Source organism: Spea bombifrons, chromosome 8 (genome assembly GCF_027358695.1).
Source record: "Spea bombifrons isolate aSpeBom1 chromosome 8, aSpeBom1.2.pri, whole genome shotgun sequence".
Taxonomy (NCBI): Eukaryota; Metazoa; Chordata; class Amphibia; order Anura; family Pelobatidae; genus Spea; species Spea bombifrons.
In genome coordinates, this window is record NC_071094.1 from 44,458,840 (window position 1) to 44,478,339 (window position 19,500).

General features: G+C 43.3%; 1 long non-coding RNA gene across 1 annotated transcript in view; it reads right to left on the reverse strand.

Annotated features, from left to right (window-relative positions):
- Positions 1 to 1,033: 1,033 nt before the first annotated feature.
- The window catches only part of LOC128503222 (uncharacterized), a 59,179-nt gene continuing 40,712 nt past the window's right edge, over positions 1,034 to 19,500 (reverse strand). The window contains exon 2 of the long non-coding RNA XR_008355206.1: positions 1,034 to 1,124. This is a non-coding gene — a long non-coding RNA (uncharacterized LOC128503222). The remainder of the gene's footprint in view (positions 1,125 to 19,500) is intronic.

A 19,500-nucleotide genomic window follows, 5' to 3' on the forward strand; every position in this document is an offset into this window, starting at 1 on the left:
TAAAGTCTGTACTGTACGGCGGGTGATTACTTTCATGGGTTCCATGTATAAAGTGGATATAGAGGCAAAAGGTGATCATTGTTGACCTTATTTGCATGCGCCTACCCAGAATCCCTTGTGGTTGTGGCAGCATCATATGTGTAAGTTTGTTACTGCTTAAGGATGTTACATTGTATGTGCGTGTGTAACTATGTGAATGTGTCTATATTTGTGTAAGTATGTATGCTGGTGTGTAAGGATGTTACATTGTATGAGGAGCTTAACTCCCCAACGGTCTTGCGGGGGGGGGCTTTTTTTTTTTTTTTTTTTTTTTTTTGTTACCCTACCGATGTAGTGACCAAATTTTATAACGTAGAAAAATAATAATTAAAAACTTTATATGTTCACTGAGCCAAGAGTCGGGGCTCCCTCTGGCGTTTCATGTGTTAAACATTGTATGTACGGACAGGAACCGCATCAAACGCCGACTTCCTCCACGGACTTTCTTAGCTGGATCCTAACATTTTTCACAATCAATTATTTAATGTCCATGACAGACACTTCTGGCGTTCGGTCTTCCTATATGAATTATTGAGAACACGCTTCCCTCCCCGCACACGTCTGAAACATGATTAACATTGTAAATCAGCCTAACGTGTACACCCAACACCCCCCACGCAGTCACGTTATATAACCCTCCCATTCAACACGTCACTTTACACGGGACTGTCTCTTTAACCCATTAAACACGTCGCTGTCATTAGGTCACTTTACACGGGACTGTCTCTTTAACCCATTAAACACGTCGCTGTCATTAGGTCACTTTACACGGGACTGTCTCTTTAACCCATTAAACACATCGCTGTCATTAGGTCACTTTACACGGGACTGTCTCTTTAACCCATTAAACACGGCGCTGTCATTAGGTCATCTTATATGAGAAAAGAAACAGAATGCGAAGCGGGAATGAATGAAAACGTTGCTCTCTAATGACCTTTGGGCGCTCGGGAAGGTCACTGCTCCCTCTCTGGCTCCTGATTTCTGTTCGTTAGTGTTTCATTTGCCTGTGGATCTCGGCCAATAATGGATTCTGTGGATCGCGCTCACAGTGCAGGTATCTGCAAAGCCAGCCTTGGCCGCCCATCCTGAAAACAGCCGGAGAACAGACTGTGATTAGTTCTTTTCATATTTCACAGGAATAACTTTTTAGATAAATAACCAGAAATTGGTAATCGCGTAACCCACGAAGCCAAAGGGGTCTCTCCAGAGTCCCGGGCAGCCCTTTCCACACGGAATTCATAATGACGTACTTTAAATCTGAAAAAAAAAATTAATTATCGCCATCTTGCTGCCCCCCCCCTCTCCCTACGATATTTGCGATGAATCACATTTTTGTTATCATAAAACAACTTCATCGCGGCCGCACTTTCCCCGATATTACCTGTTTTTTTTATGAATGTTCCAGGAGAAACTTTTTATTGGCAAAATTAACATTTTTATATTTTAATTTCCGGATTTTATAGATTTTTTTTTTAAAAGCGGGGATAGAGAGAAAAAAATAAATACGCGGCCGGTTTCATTATCTCGGGAAGAATTCATTTTAATTCGTCCGGATTCCAAAATGTAGACGCTTATTAACCGGCGGTCGGCGTAAGGTTTGGGCGCCGGTCGCTCGGTATCCTCGGCGGACTCGGCTCGCGTTTAATTATCAGCTGAGAAAAGATACAAAGCGGCTTTCTGATAGTATCGTCAGGACAGAGACCGGGAATATTGCGATATTCTGAAGGAAAACCCTAAATATCCGTCATATTCAGACGCATCTCATGCGCGACACGCTTTGCCTGATCTCCTGTGATGGATTCCAGATGATTTTATATTAGATCTGCGTTTGTTGAAGCTCAGCGTTCTGTAATTGTAATTGATTTGGCTCCGGCCCCCGCGGGAAATCTCATAATTAAAGGGAAGCTGTCATATTCCAGACTTTCCCGGATCTGATTGACATCCACAGGGCATTCCGAGCGTGTACCTCTGCTTTACAATTAGGTGTAATCATAAAACTGACACCGATTATTCTCTGTCCTGCTGTCCGTGGGAGCATCACCTGGGATTTACTTAGACTGTAAGCTCTACGGGTCAGGGACCCCATTCCTGAGATACTTAAATGAATTGTATTATACAGTAATATAACCCCCAGTGCTGTATACAGTAATATAACCCCCAGTGCTGTATACAGTAATATAACCCCCAGTGCTGTATACAGTAATATAACCCCCAGTGCTGTATACAGTAATATAACCCCCAGCGCTGTATACAGTAATATAACCCCCAGCGCTGTATACAGTAATATAACCCCCAGCGCTGTAAACAGTAATATAACCCCCAGCACTGTATACAGTAATATAACCCCCAGTGCTGTATACAGTAATATAACCCCCCAGCGCTGTATACAGTAATATAACCCCCCAGCGCTGTATACAGTAATATAACCCCCCCATCGCTGTATACAGTAATATAACCCCCCAGCGCTGTATACAGTAATATAACCTCCAGCACTGTATACAGTAATATAACCCCCCAGCGCTGTATACAGTAATATAACCCCCCCAGCGCTGTATACAGTAATATAACCCCCCAGCGCTGTATACAGTAATATAACCCCCAGCGCTGTATACAGTAATATAACCCTCAGCGCTGTATACAGTAATATAACCCCCCCCCACAGCACTGTATACAGTAATATAACCCCCAGCGCATTGAAAAGGTTAATTCCTCCAAACTCAGTTGTGCAATTTGGTTACCAGGCAACCAGTGTTAGACGTTAAACCTGTTAAATGTCTGGAAAAGTCTAAGAAATATGTAATGCAGAACACACGCTAATAACTGGATCTCCCTAATATCTGGACGGGCTGTGAGTGGGAGGATGAAAGACGTGGCTTATACTCAAGAAGACCGTCCCATGGTCTTTGGGGGCGTGGTCAACTCCTCAGGGGAGGGACGTCTTAAGTGTCCTTAGTGGCTATGACTACGAGAAACAAAATTCTTGGGGCACGTACTTAAAAATGCCTTAAAGCACAAAATATATTTATTCTTGTTTATAAGTTTCTACATCTCTACAGGTTTTTTCTGTCTGGATTGTAAGCTCTTGTTATGCCCTGTTTGTACAGCTCCGTGGAATATGATGGTGATATAGAAATCATTAAATAATAGGTGGCTCTGAGTATTAAACCAGACGAGCCAAGCATTGAAAACGTATATATTTTTTTTGCTGATTTTTTAATAAATGTCTCTGAATCGACAGATGCCTCGGATGTCTAAAATCGCGGGTGTCTTTTTTGGGGGGCTTAATTGTGGATAATGATAAAAGCAGTAAAGGGGGGACGTGGCTGTATCCGCACAGAACCTGCGCAGAGCCTCCCGCGTTGCTCTGTGTGAAGATAAAGAGGTCTATGTGATGATTAGAACGCCGATAATTCCTCAGAGCTTCAAAGTGAATGGAAAATGCGAGGGTCAAACGAAAGGTCGGGCGAGGAGGACGGACCGGGCGCTTTAACGCATTACGGATAAGAGCAGAAAATTAAACCACTTAACCTCTTGAATGGATTTAATAAATATATCGCGGACGGGTGATCATTTTCACATCTAATCCGTGGCAAGCGATTTGCGGAGTAATTGTCATGTAGAATGTTACCCGGTGGTCTCATTATTAACTCTTATTAATGCGACTTTGGGATAAAGATAATTCCTGCCACATAGAGAATTATATTATTGGCATTTAGGAGGGGCCGGCCCTTAAACATGTCCCTGTCATTACTACCCAGTGGCCCTAGGAGGGGCCAGCCCTTAAACATGTCGCTGTCATTACTACCCGGTGGCCCTAGGAGGGGCCGGCCCTTAAACATGTCGCTGTCATTACTACCCAGTGGCCCTAGGAGGGGCCGGCCCTTAAACATGTCGCCGTCATTACTACCCGGTGGCCCTAGGAGGGGCCGGCCCTTAAACATGTCGCTGTCATTAGTAACCGGTGGCCCTAGGAAAGATCTAACATCCTTATCTTTTTCACACCATGTCTCCGATATGTATCCTCTACCATTTTCCGATATCTTTTTATAAAGCCCAGGCTACATTATTGCCTTGGATATAATATATGATATATAATATATATAACACGCCTTAAACTCAAACATATATATATGTCAATCTGCGTATTTAGTTACTAGAAGTCGTTTCATTACAGGTTAATTATTCCGGCCCATTATATCCGCATTATATCCGAAAGACTCATCCTTTCAATGCGTACAACGACGATCCAATCTCCAAAGGCCGACCATTTTGTGGCCGCAGACAAAGCACAAACATTTCAGGCAGCTGGGTCTGAACAAGCAACAAAAAGATGTCTCTGGGTTTGTATGATTCTAATCAAAAGCATTATTATCACTCGCCAAGCGTCTTTGTGAACAACATGCAAACGCTCCTTGCGTCTCATCGAGTGGAAGTGATTTAGAAATACCAAGTGAATTAAATTAAATTACATCTCATTCGTAAGGAAGATGGCCGACAAGAGGAACAAGGTCAGTGAGGGCGAAACAGATCCGGTAAAAGCTGGGGAGAAGCTTGGTGTCACTAGCAGGAGTAGGGCAGGTTTTGAGTTGGCCGTTGAGTAAAGAGGAATGTTGTCCTGTTACTCAAAACTACTTGGAAGCCATTGACTAAGTCAATCTGAGTTGCCGTAAGATGAGTTGCTGTAAATTGAGTGACATCGTCAAGTTTGAGCGTTTCCCTTGAGTTCCCGTTGAGTTAATATTGACTTGGACTCAGTTGTTAAGTTGATCGCGAGTCGCTCAGCCATGCTGAGTGTGCCATTTAGTGGTTGCGTCTATCTGTGGAAATGGGCAGCCCGGTTGAGGTTAATGGAGTTATGGCTCAACTGAGTTCCTCTTTGAGGAGTTGAGTTGGTTTTGTCGAGTTGAAGCCTTTTTCCAATTCATCTTTCGACTCATCTCAACCTGAATAAATGTGGACAGACAATGTGCTAGGTTGTCCAATATTGTAGCCAAGTTGTTGGTGGAGTTGACTTTAGTGAGTAGAGCAGCTTCTCATTTTCAGTCAACCCAGTTGAGTGGGTCAGAGCGACTCAACTTTACTGTTGAATTGACATAATGTGGAGCTTTGTAAATAGACCATAGAGGTGAAGCATTCCACAATGTCTCTTGTCCTCCTGTCTCTCGTGTTCTCTATACTCACGATCAGTAAGGTCGGCCTGGTGGCCAGTTCCTCAGACGGAGAACGTCCTCCTTACCCTGTTGATCTCAAGCTCCCATTCTCCATGCTGTCTCAGTCTACTTCTTTAGAACTACGCTTTACTAACCAGAGAGTGAAATGTGATGAAGATGAATGGCACCATTACTAATTGATCAATACTTCTAGCAGTATTAATGGCCGTTCCCTACTGCCTGATAATAGGAGCCTGCAAACTGCACGCCATGCTTTCGAAGTCAGTCATTAGCACCTAAGTGCAATTAGATCCTGCTTTCTATATAGATATACACATGGAAATATCTATCTATCTATCTATCTATCTATCTATCTATCTATCTATCTATCTATCTATCTATCTATCTATCTATCTATCTATCCATCTATCGACCTTTGATTGTTCTTGTGGTGGAGATCAAGAGGAGTCTTGACCCATATGAAGTGCGCTTTTTGCCACCACAGTTCACTGAACATTTCTATACGTTGGTTGCCCCTACACTCTGTAAAGGTTGGTCATCCACCGATTACTTCCCACCGACAAATTCTCAACTTATACCTTGGAAACCGGTGGGGAGGACAACCTGTGTGCGATGCCCCGTCGGAATAAAATTCAGTCCTGGCATCAAGTTATACCTGGGGACTGAAGAGGGCAGTTTTTTCGATTGGTTACCTGTTCAGGTCTTGATGAATAGACCATTAAAGAATTTTTCTATCAAGTCATTAAAAGGCAACGCCGCCCGCGACAACCGCTGTTTTATTGATTTCTCTCTTTTATGAATATATTGACCATCTGCACTGGATCTTCTTCTGGCTCATTAGGTGACAATCCCACCTGTCTTGCATTTATCAATTTATCATCAATTCTGGCAAACAAAAAAAAATAAAACAGCAAGCAATTTATCAAAAACATTAATGCCCACCGCAGGAACTTTTACAAACCAGCCAGTTTATAAGGAGGCTCTGTTTCTGTAACCTGGTTTTCTTTTTATGTGACGTACCATTACATAAGTTATGGCGAGTAAAGGTGATGGAAACCCTTCCACTTAAAATTAAGGGGGTAGTAGAAGTATTATTAATCACTCATCTACAGACACCAGACAAGCCAGAAGGCTTGTTTTTCCCTCAGAAATCTCATGGTGCTGCCACAACCACAAGGGATTCTGGGTAGGTGCATGCAAATAAGGTCAACAATAATCACCTTTTGCCTCTTTATCCACTTTATACACGGATCCCTTTAAAGTAATCACCCGCTGTACAAAACAGCCTTCAGACAAAACTTGGGACGTCTGCTGGGAGGCTGTTGCACTTATCTACCACCCTCTCAGTAAAGTAAAACTTCCTTTCATTCCATCTCAGCCTCTGACCATTCAGGTTTCTTGTAACTTTTCTCCTTTGAAATAAACGTCCCTCCTGTCCTTTATTAAACCTCTTTATTTAAATGTCTCTCTCCCCGTCTCTCCTCTCCGCCATCTCTCTCTTTTCCCTTCCCCGTCTCTCTCTCCCATCCACTCTCTCTCTTCTCTCCCTCCGTCTCTCTCTTTCCTATCCCCTCTCTCCCTTCTCTCCTACAAGCCATACCCATTGAGATCTGTACAGCGCTACAGAATATGACGGTGCTATATCATCTCACGGGAGTTCTAGGTGCCCCCTTGGTGGCAGATATTTCCAGTAAAGATAACACAATACACAGTATAATCACTGCTTCCAGTGAGGTCATCGACTGTGTTTTCATCGGCCAAGGCTGATGGGTGTAGCTGGGAAGCTGGTCATTTATAGCTTACTCTGCCTGACCTTGCAAACTCTATTGCTTTTTTTTTTTAACAAGGTTTGACATTAAACAGAGGATAACAGGGAAAATGTCATCTTTGATGTATGCCGGCTATATAAAAATCAAACTATCTCGCTGGGCTGTCTTCTGTGCTGTCTCCGTTGTGTGTGGTAATTGCAGCTCCGGATAGACAGCTGGCAATCGTCGGATGGATAAAAAACACGATGCGGCATTACTGCCATGCGAGGAATACAACCCCAACTCGCCACAGCGGGGGGCATCACGCCTGGGTCTCTGTCTTTGGGTATCGCATTTACATATGTGTGCGCGTGCGCGGGTAAGCAAATTTTATAATTATCATTGTGGGATTTTTGGGTCTACTTAGAAGCTGCACGGTCAGTCGAGTTAAGGGTTAATGCGACGAACCTGAGTGGTCTTAGATCACACATGCGGAAACTTGCGTGTTCACCAAAGTGCTTGTTTGCGAGTGCACGTTAGTGCCACTTGACTTTGAATTTTGCGAGTTTCAGGCGAGGATGTGCAGCTCCAATAACGGCGTACAACCATCAACCCCTACCAACAATATATAAATAAAAAATAAATAAAACTTAAATGTCTCAAGGACTCATTATTAACTGGGGGGGGCAATTGCCCCCTTTCTTCACCCCAGGCATTATGGGTCAAGGGATAATAAAAAAGATTATATAAATTAACCCACTTTCTTTAAAACCCTGTGATACCCTCATACCCAGCAAACATTCTGTGCTCCTGGAAAAAAGGGGCATCAGTGCAGGAAAGGGGGGGCACAGGGAGAAGAAAAGGGCATAAGGAGAAGAAAGGGGGGGTACAGGGAGAAGAAAAGGGCATAAGGAGAAGAAAGGGGGGTACAGGTGAGGAAAGAGGGGCATCGGCGGAGGAAAGAGGGGCATCGGCGGAGGAAAGAGGGGCATGAGATTCGGGAAAGTAAAAAAGAGATGTTTTTTCAACAAATAGCTGGGCATTACGGAGTGAACCCTGAATTAAGTGCAGTTGGGGGATGGTGATACCCCTCGATTCTGATTACATAGGAGGGCTATGCGTGTGTTTAGGGGGTCCGTGACTCCTGTGTATATAAGGTATAGCAGACACAGCCCCGGAATTTCCAGTTTCCCACTAAAAATATCTTTCTGGGTAACCGGAGAACATTTCCAAAACCCGTGGGAATCTGCAGAGAGCCGGGGTCCAACCTCGTTCTGTCTGTCTGCGGAGCGCAGGGATCACCCGCTTTTAAGGACAAGGCGCGCGGTAATTACGATGCTGTCAGGGAGAAACGAGACGCTCGGTTCAAAGGATCGGCCTCTGGTCTCCTGTTGATTCATTAGCAGAATCCTGCAGTTCCCTGCCTTGTAGTGAAGCGTTTGGTGTATGCTGTACCACGGGGACCGAAAAATGATCAGAGCCGCGTATACCGCCACATGCAATACAACCACTGGGCGTTAATGGGCTTATTGGAGTGAGACGGTTACACGGTCAAAGCCGTGTAGTGACATCATGGGTTAAAGAGACAGTCCCGTGTAAAGTGACCTAATGACAGCGATGTGTTTAATGGGTTAAAGAGACCGTCCCGTGTAAAGTGACCTAATGACAGCGACGTGTTTAATGGGTTAAAGAGACAGTCCCGTGTAAAGTGACCTAATGACAGCGACGTGTTTAATGGGTTAAAGAGACAGTCCCGTGTAAAGTGACCTAATGACAGCGACGTGTTTAATGGGTTAAAGAGACAGTACAGTAAAAATTGTTAGGACCATATAATTAAAACAATTAATTAATTGGGAGATCCACTATGTAATTTATTATTTTTTATATATTTTTTTATATAATTATTATTTATTCATTATTATTTATTATAATTTATTAATCACATTGTACGGCGCTGCAGTATATGACGGCACTATATAAATGAAATAATACACATCATTTCAGAAGAAATCATGAATAAAGGAAGGCCCTGAGAAGTGCAGGCAGGAGCTCCACGTGCGAATCCGTGCGAATCCGTGCGAATCCGTGCGAATCCGTGCGAATCCGTGCGAATCCATGCATTAGCATGTAAAGTGTCACATTAGGCTTGTTTGTTTGATAAAGAAGCGGCAATATTTTTATGGGAAAATGGAATTTAATGCTTTCGTTTGCGTGATCTGTCACAGGAAGGGAGAGACAATAAAAACACGCAGGAAAAGCATGAAAGAAATGGATATTGCAGAAAACGTGAGGATTGAAGAACAATAAACGATATAAATGACCTTGGAATTCACATAGAAGCCGCTCTTCATTGTAACAAATACATTTTAAGGCAAATTATACTCATTCGCTCGCATTTATATTCTTCCCTTCAGTGTTTTCTTTAATTAACACGAAGTTTTGATATCGTTCCCCGGAGAGCGGCTCTACGGTATATGATAGCGATATATAAAGCAATTAATCACAATAACATCAGCAATGCTATGGTTTCCGTGGGTATCCAAAGAGTCTGCCGTCCTCCGTATCAACTGAGATCTTTAATTGCAGACAAAAATAAATTGATGACGGTCCTGCCAACAGATCTGGTACCAGGACTTATGCCCAAGCTGCGGGCAACTGCGCATGCTACATTACATATCTTTGGACAGGTTGGGAGGAGGGCGACTAAAATAGGGAATGGTTCTCAGGATAGAAATGATCAGGGAAGGGTTTGGGGGAGAGAAGAGAGAGAGGAGGAATGGGAGAGAAGAGAGAGAGGGATTGGGAGAGAAGAGAGGTGATGGGAGGGAGAGAGAGAGAGGATGGGGGAGAGATGGTATGTGACAGAAGAGACGGGGAGAGAAGCAAGAGAAGGGATAGGAGATGGAGAGAGAATGGGAGACAGAGACGAGGAGAGGAGAGAGAAAGGGAATAGGAGAGAAAGAGGATAGGAGAAAGAGAGAGGATAGGAGAGAGAGAGGAGGGATGGGAGAGAGAGGCCAGGTGAGAAGAGAGAGAGGGGATGGAGAGAGAGAGAAGAGGAGAGAAGAGGAATGGGAGAGAGAGGGTATAGGGGAGAGAGAGAGGGGATGGGAGAAAGAGAGGGGATGGGAGAGAGATATGGGGAGAGAAGGGAGAGGAACATTAAAATACATAAAGGGGTTGTGGAGGAGTGGAGGAGGTTAATACACGGAGGGGATTTCATGGGATAGACGGCTCCTCAGTCTAAGAGAAGACCAACGGCCGTCTAAGCTCCATGGATTGTCCTCTGGAGGTCGGTGCGAGGCCAGAACCCAGCAGGGGGCCGCGTAGGACCCTGAAATCCCCCCGCAGCCTTTACTTATTTCTTATAATTCCCTCTTTATTCTCATTTTATACGCGGCATCCGCTAAATGTACCCCGGAGTGAGAGAGAGAGAGGCTACACCTCGGTGTAATTACAGCCGCCCCGTCCGTCCGGCCGCCCCCGGGGGGAAGCGGAGTGACAGCCGAGATCTCTGGATCCTCCTGGAGGTTAAATGGGATTTATGGCTGGAAATGGCTGAGTTCCGGGAAACACTCGTCCCGGGGGCCACCAAACCCGCGTTAATAAAGAATCATACGTGTTCCTGATGGCAGGAAGAACAAAGCCGTATCTAATTAAAGCGGGGAACCGGCAACCGTCCTATAAAGTTCTATAAAGGATGTTCTAGAGCCTCAATATTAAAAAGAGTTCTTTAAAAAAAAAAATGTATTTAAAATTATTGTTTCATTTATTTAATTTATTATCATTTGGCCTATTTTTTTTTTTTTTTTTTACATTTAAATTATTTTTTTCAGAAATTAAAAATAATAAAATTATTTCTATGTTAGTTATTTCTGTTAATAATAGGTGCGGTGTCATAAATATCAAGTTTTGTTTTCATCATTATCTTTTTTCTTCCTAAAGTCTCTAAAAACTCGAATGTGGAGGCCGGCGAGCTTTAATTTACTCGCTTTAATCCTTTCTTTTATAGAGAATTTTTATAAAGGATGTTTAAAAAACAATTCTTTAATTTTTGCATTATTAATAATTATCAATTATTTCTTTCATTTATCTTTTTTGTCTATTATTTATTTTTTACATAAAAATTTTCTTTTTCAGTAATAAAAAGGAATAAAATTATTTCAATGTTAGTTATTTTTCTTAATAATAGGTGCGGTGTCATTAATATTAAGTTCTTCAATTTTTGTATAATTATTGTTTTCCTCATTAACTTTAATTTACTTGCTTTATTCCCGCTAGTGTGGAATTTTTTTTACAATTTTTTTTTTTTAGTAATAATAAATAAATAATAAATAATAATAATAAAATAAATACCAGCTAATATTTACAAATACTTTTTTTTTTTAGAGCTGCTGTTTTTTTTTTCTTGGAAAATGGAAAAGCAGAGTGAAATGTAATTAAAAAAGAGCACTTTTTTATTTTTTTTATTTTTTTTTTATTGTTGGAAAGAATCTCGTTAGAAATACCTTTGTGTTTTATTTACTAGAATTCATTCTGTTTGCCGCGGCGGTCACAATGGCAGGCGGTGCCGTTCTACCCGTTATATTCTGTTTTTTTGCGGTTTCAAGGTAAAGCGCGGTTCGTGGGAGGACGACTCCTAACGCTCTGCGTCGCTTCTCTGCTTTCATGGAAAAAAATTTAAAAAAACCACAAACCCTCCGCTTCCCTCGGGAACGCAAACCACTCCCCCCGCTCCCCCCCCCCCCCCGCGGATTCTGCAAGGCCGTCAGTGAATGGATGAGAACGCGATGTTCAGGGCTAGGGGTGCGTTCGTAAACGGCCTGCAGTCACATGTACTGTCACAATAATTGTCGTTCTCTTCAACGGCGTAATACAAACTGTCAATAAACTGCGGCCATAATTATTAACTGTCTCTTTAATCATCATTTCATTCACTGTCATTAGGTCACTTTACACAGGACTGTCTCTTTAACCCATTAAACACATCGCTGTCATTAGGTCACTTTACACGGACTGTCTCTTTAACCCATTAAACACGTCGCTATCATTAGGTCACTTTACACGGGACTGTCTCTTTAACCCATTAAACACGTCGCTGTCATTAGGTCACTTTACACGGGACTGTCTCTTTAACCCATTAAACACGTCGCTGTCATTAGGTCACTTTACACGGGACTGTCTCTTTAACCCATTTAACCCCAAGTTTTTTTAGGTGATTAAATCTTCAGAGGAAAAAAAAGTTTTTACTTAACATTTTAGAGAGTGCAAATAATAAGTGGAACGGCACCTTTAATATATTACACAGCGCTGCGGAATGTGACAGCAAATCGATAAATAATAATAATAATAATAATATTTGTCTTAAATTCATCTTATAAACAATGTATACTTTTTTTATTTATTTCTTTTTTTGATAAATAGAGAGTTAAATTCTAAATAATTTATGATTTAAAAAAACACATTTAATTTTCTTAAGCATTAAAATAAGCCAATTAGAGGTGTTTTTGGAGCTGCACCGCGCAGGATTTGTAATGACATCTGCTTTGTCCAAAATAAGTCTCAGACGTGCAAATAAACTCTAAAATGTAATTGTTTTATAGAAACCGTAAGGATAATTGGCGTTTGCTACAGTGGGGCTTGAACGCATTTGGTGAAATATTCCTAATTATCTCACACGCAGATTCCAGCGCTCTGAATATTAATTCATTCTCATCCACAATCAGATTTCTACATCTTCCGTGTCATGTTTTATTTGCTTGTTACGTTGTAGCAACAGATTTCCACTTTTGGTGTCTCTTCAGGGAAGCATGAGTGACGGCTGAGATAAAACATCCCACCTTTCCGCGTTATCCATGCCTGCAGGGCAAGCACACACTCACTCTAACACACACTCACTAACATAATTCATTCACACACACATTCTAACACCATACAGTAACACACTCACGCAAATCCTATCCATTAGCACACACTCTCTGTAACCCCATACACTTACACACTCACTCACTCTAACATACACTCACTAACATAATTCATTCACACACACATTCTAACACCATACAGTAACACACTCACGCAAATACTATCCATTAGCCCACACTCTCTCTAACACCATACACTTAAACACGCACTCACTCTAACACAGCACACTAACAGCATACATGCATACACACTCTAACACAATACAGTATCACACTCACTCGAATACCATCCATTAGCACACACTCTCTCTAACACCATTCATTGACGTTCAATCTAGCATGACACACCAACACACACTCACTCTAACACCATACACTAACACACACTCACTCTTACACCACACGCTAAACCCGTACACTAACACACACTTACTCTAACACCTTACGCTAACACATACTCACTCTAACACCACACACTAACACACACACTGCCCAAAGAACTCACATTCTACATAGAAGCCGCCGGGTACCTCCCGGTTACATATTATAAATGTTCTTTTGCCAGAATTCCTTTCAATTATTCCACAATTAGCAAAGATTAACCTCACTGGAAAATTAATTCTTTAAACAAGTCTATATTTCCCTCGATTATCAGCTCTGTGTTTGTTGTATGATCTGCGAGGCAAATCAGATTAAAAAATGGGACGAGTCCATCCCAAATCAGTCAATAAAATCATTACAATGAAGGCTGAGCATAATTAATACAGACGTTAGGTCTTAAAGTGGATAAATCCCCCTGTTCCAGCAGAACATACAAAACAGACAAATTTACTTTGCTGCTGCAGTCATACATAGAACAGCCTCCCAGCAGAGGTGGTAGAGCGTAATACAGTGAGGGTATTAAACATGCATGGGATAGACATACGGCTCCTGAATCTAAGACGAGACCAACGACTGATTAAGGTTTGAGTCGTTACAGCAGGAGAAACGGGCGACTAGACGGGGGCCGGATGGGGGCCGATCTGCCGGCGGATTTGAAGTGGATTTACAAATGGGTTGCAAGCTGTGTCGGGGCAGGTGGGGTGCAGAGCCGCATTGGGCCCTGCTTGTCTGCGAGGAGAGTAATGGGAAGACGTTCTCCTTATCTGCTGAGACATACCTTTTTTTCTATTTTTTTAACCAAAAATGCAGGCTTGCTAACAGCACTTCCAGGCAGATGGTCTCAATTCTTCGGGGACGTGGAGCTATATTTACTTCTAGGTTTCACTTTACTAAAGAGAAGAAGCAAAAAAAAAAAAAGAATGTTCTGCGTTATCTCGGCCTGAATACTGAACATCGCAGAATAACCAGAAGAACGGTCGGAAGCGGGAAAAGCCAAGTCTTATGGACGGAGCTTACTGGCCTCGTCCAGCTGGGTTTAACCGACAGAGTCGTGACTTTTATCACACAAAAAAATAAGTGTTTTTTTATTTTGTCGAAAAACTAAATAAACGTTACCAGACGTTACGAAAGAGATTTTTAATGAAGTTCCAAACACCGAACCGAGGAAAAATCAAGTTCAAAAAGATACCTTTATTGGCTAACCGAAGCATAATGGAGTGCGAACGTTGGAGGCTAGCTAGACCTAAGAGACTGAAGATGAGACCTAGATAGTCTCAAAAGCTTACAATCTAACATTGTGATAGCTAGAGGGAGACATGGTCATCTCATCTTGTCAATTTGCTGACCGGCTTTGGACTCGTATGATGGAAGGTCCAAAGGAACCAAGACATTTCTGGAGATCTTCTTGAAGACCTCAGGATTCTTTTTATCCTACAACAAAAGCCTGGAAGTTCCTTCAGCCACTTCACTAAGTCCCCACCGTTCCTCACGATGGAAGGAACCGGGAATCGGATCCGGCGTATTTATTAAAGACGTTTGTCGGCGTTACTGGATGTTTGGCCAGCGCCTGGTCACCAGCTCTGGTCATCTGCTTTCTCGACCGGTGGAAGACCTTGGCCGTTCGCCTCGTTACCGGGACTTGCTCTGGTTTTAGCCGTTGTGATGGATGCAGCTGTCATTTTGTTTCATGGCTTCATAGGCAGTGGGAAATAGACATATATTCTCTAAGGTTCCGTGTTGCCGCCTTGGACATTAACCTATCAGTTTCCAGACATCGTGAAGGTTCCATGAGATCCTCTCGAACGTTGAGCTATGGGTCCCCAGCTAAGGCTACCAAGAGTTATAAAGAAGAGAAGACACCAGAGATAATTCTTCAACCCATTGTACGATGGGCATGCGCGCCTGGCTGACGCTCGAAACAAAGGCAGACATTCTGATTTCTCCCTTTAAATCATTCAAGTTTGGGAAAATTACTGGAAAAAACTCACATTTATTAACCCCATCATGGCCCTGGACTGTGTATTTATACACCAGGTTCCGGAGGTGTTATATTTTATACACATTCAGGTTGCTGCACCTCGGCACTGGTTGGGGGGGCGGGGTCGTTGCCCTCTTTTTTTTATAAGCCGCTTTGGAGGCAGTTGATTGGTTCTCACAACCACATCAGGAGAGCATCAGGAAGGAGATTGCAGACATAATGCTAGTTTTGCCACATTGTGCCACCTATCTAAAATCACTTTCAGTGCGTCCTCATGGGGGGGGCGAGGAAAGGGGCAAATGCCTATGGAGGGGATTCTGAAGAACCCCACCACCCATTAGCAAAAAGGAAATTTTAAGGGACAGCGCAGGTATCCTATGCATTAAAGTGCGTGCGATGGCGGGATTGTCCCTTTAACGCATTACATTAAACTATGCGTTTTACCCCCCCCAGCGTCTCCCGAGTATCTCTCGATGATGGATGTTTTCTTAGGGAAGGCGTTCTCCTGGAAGTCATTTTCTTTTCCTTATTACCGGTTCCTGCCATTCCTCGTGTCATTCATTATCCTTCATCCATTCACTCGCCGTTTCTGTATAATAGACAATCAGCGCGCTCGCTTTTCTTTGTTTTTTTATCCCTTAAGGGGGACGTCAGCCATGATTACTATTTCCTGGGCTACGTTTATGGGGTGGGTGTCGTGTCGGTCACTGGAAGGTTAAGTGCGTCTCGGTGTTTACAGGGGATGATTTATTACCCTGTTAGGGGGCACTTTCTTAAACCGCTGCGAAGAAAATTCGCCGGCGGTCTCGTAACACCTTTCACCGAATAGATATTTGCGAAATGCGTCGGTACACTTTAAGAATTGTTTTCCCGGGGAGCACACACTTTATTCTGGGAACCAATTTGTTTTGGGGGCATTTTAAGGATTTAAAGCAGTAGGGAGTCACGGGGAAGACGGGTGGTCTCCAGAGAAAGAACTACACCTTAAATGGGGGGCCGACCCTTTCATGACTTCTCTTAATGAATTACAATGGAAAATGACCTTGCATGAGGGCAACTAAGCATCATGGGAGCTGTAGTTCAAAACCATCAGGGAATTACCCCATGGGGTTAATTCAATAAATAAATCAATGAATAAAAATGCCCCCAAAACACATTTCCTACACGACCGATCAGTAATTTAAGCCATAAAATCTATTTTATTTTCCGCTAGAGAATATCCTTTCCGGATAATCCCCAAAACTCAGCGATTTCCCATAATCTTTAATAATGTGGAATGTTTTTTATTTATTTTGTTTTTTTTTTATATCTCAGCATCAGGTAATATGAGCTTTGTGTTATTTTCTCGTGACGGACGCCGAACCCAATATAATTTATAATATCAATCCCGCTCCGGTGGGTTTGAAATGAACAGAAAATGTTTTAATGAAAAAATAAATAAAAGAAATAAAAAATAACAAAAGTTGGTAAAGAAAGTGACAGAAAGTGAATATTTTCTAAGGGAGGGAGGATCGGACGTTTTATAGCAAATGCTATAAATATAGAGGCTGACCGGGAAGTACTGAGACGTTTGTTGGTGGCAGCGATGGGATTCTGTTAGGAACATGCAGATGGACAGGCTGTGGACTTGATGGTTGGATGTCTGGCAGAAAAGGATTGTGGGTAACGCTGATGAGCGTCTGTTTTCCAGCCGCGTGTCCGGTTTTATGGACACAGACGCGACCTCCGGAGTAAAAGCGGGAGGACGGGAGATACCGAGCCAAGGAGCAGATGAATTGGACCTGTCACATGTAATAGGGTGTCGGAGTGTGGAAGCGTGAACCGCGCGTGTTTATTTAAGATGCGAAGCCGTGTTCCGGCTCCTGGAAAACAGACCTGTTTATTTTCTTTGAGCCGAAGAGCACAGTTCAACCTCGAATAAATATCCAGGTGTCAGGCTGAGATTGTAACCGGCGCGGAAGCCGATCTTTATTATTCTTGAGTGCGCCGCCGGTCTCAGACACAAGCGGCGTCCTCGACAAATCTTGACACAGTAACCTAGCACGGAAAATAATGCTGAAAACATAAAATAAATATATATTACATTCAGCCCCGTAGCCGCTGCTTATCCATAGAATACGGTGAGGGCGTGGGATCGGCATACGGCCCCTGAAAGATTAAGGTTTGAGTCTTTAGATCGGGCCGAATGGAAGGATCCGTGTTGATCTATTCTACTCGTATAACTCGCTGAGTGAAGGCCGGCGCTTGCAACATCTTTCTTCATCCAAGAGGCGTCCAAGTCCTTGCGAGCCGGAGTTTTCTGATGGCGACCCGGAAACCCAGAGAAGCAGCGACTGTCCTGGAGTTCTCAAGCATGGTAATACCCCCCTCCCCCAGCGAAGTTTATAATAATAACCCCCAGTGCTGTATACAGTAATACCCCCCTCGACCTGTATACCACAATATCAGCGGGCATTAGCAAAATCCTGTTTTTATCTCATTTTGTTCCAATAACCCCCCTTTATCTGCAGACCTGGAGCCGCCGTTGCTGTCAGTCATGTGATATTTTGGGTGACTTTCCCGGCTCAAACCCCGCACTGAGCTGATGCTTTATGGCGATGCTAATGAAGTCCGTTCCTCCATAGAGGCCAGTGGCCACCAGATGGACATGCGCAGCCACACTCTTATACTCCTGCTGTGTATGGCTGTGTGTGTCCGGCCTGAAGCTGACACGTTTAGGGATTGGATTGGCCATTTGGCTCCAGTCCACAGGACATTTGCCCCATTTGCCAGGTGGCTAGTCTGGACCTACCCAACGTCCCATCAGCCCCGTAAAAAAACTCGACCCCAGCTTCTCCGTCTCTATATTCTTAAACCCAGAAAAGTTTTTGTATTTCAGAATAGTTTCTGGTTTGAAATACTAGGTCAGCGATGAAGCGATGTCAGACCGGTGGGTAATCAGCCCCAGCCTCTGTATCGATGTCTCTCGTTGCACCGGGTCACGTGACTCTCGGCTTCCTTGCAGTTTGTTTCTCGTTGCATGTGTCGGTTCTGTACTGACGGGAGCCCCGCTGTGTCGCTTCCTCCGCGCTCAGACGTGTTTAAGCAGGAATATTGGTAAAAAATAAGCTCAGAAGCGTTGAATTGTAAGATATGAAGGATGATAACGCCTTCGGTGTGCATCGTCCTGACTCCTATTGGAAATGTTTGTTACTCCCGGTGACCTCAAGGATCGATCAAGGTCAGGTGGGGCCGAAGAGCCCCCTTTAATATTATTACAGTGAGTTGTGTCCCTGGCAATTATATATAACAGGACAGGAAGGGGGCCAATAATATAAGTGCCGTCATACAAAGCAAGGTGTTAGCCGTACACAGTGTCACGCACACGCTGACTTTCATATACATGGCTCCCGGCTGCACGGAGTATCTCTGCTCCTGGACTGCAGAAACAAAGTAACTCTCAGCCCAGAACGATGCGACTGTCTGCCACATGTGACAACAAAAAGGGGCTTCTCATTGGACGATCCCAGCCCAGAAATGGAGTCCCGTCCGTAGCTTTGTAAATACCCCTCCTGCAGGAAAATGACCTCAAGTGCCCCTCACCCAGCACAACAAATACTATGACACCGCTGTGCGGGCAAACATATAACACAACAGCGGATAAGCAGCAAGACTCTTTTGCCCCATTGGGTCACCTGTGGTGGTAACCAAGACCAGATCATTGTCTGTGAGAAAAGCCAAGGGTGGTCTCAGCCCTCGTTTTGTGGCATTACCCACTTCCTGAGCCAGCTTTACGGCCCTTCATGATGTCATGATTCTGATTGGAAGCCATTCACAAAATAAAAACTTATAGTGTATTATATGTTCCAACAACAAATGTGAGATATTAGAAATGAAAAAAGCCCCTCTTTCCTTCCTTAATACCCCTCTTTTCAGAATGAGGGGATCACAGGGTTCTGCAGCCCTAAAAGCCCCGATAATGTGTATAGAAACAGCAGGGAACGGCTTTATAAATTAAACGGTGTAAATAAAACCGATTCGTCTTCTTCTTAATGCCCCTCTCAGTTACACAAATACCCCACAATAGGGCACAAAGTCACATTAAAAAGTCCGGGTAAAGCCCCTTCCTAGGAACCGTTGGTTACCGTATAATGAGGATTGCGTGTTACGGAAGGGGTTAAGCCGACATATGCCTTTGTAGACACAGGGGACATTTTGGAAGGGGTTTTTGGAGGATGAAATGGCAGAAGTATCAGGGGTGCAGCGCGTGACAGTGACAA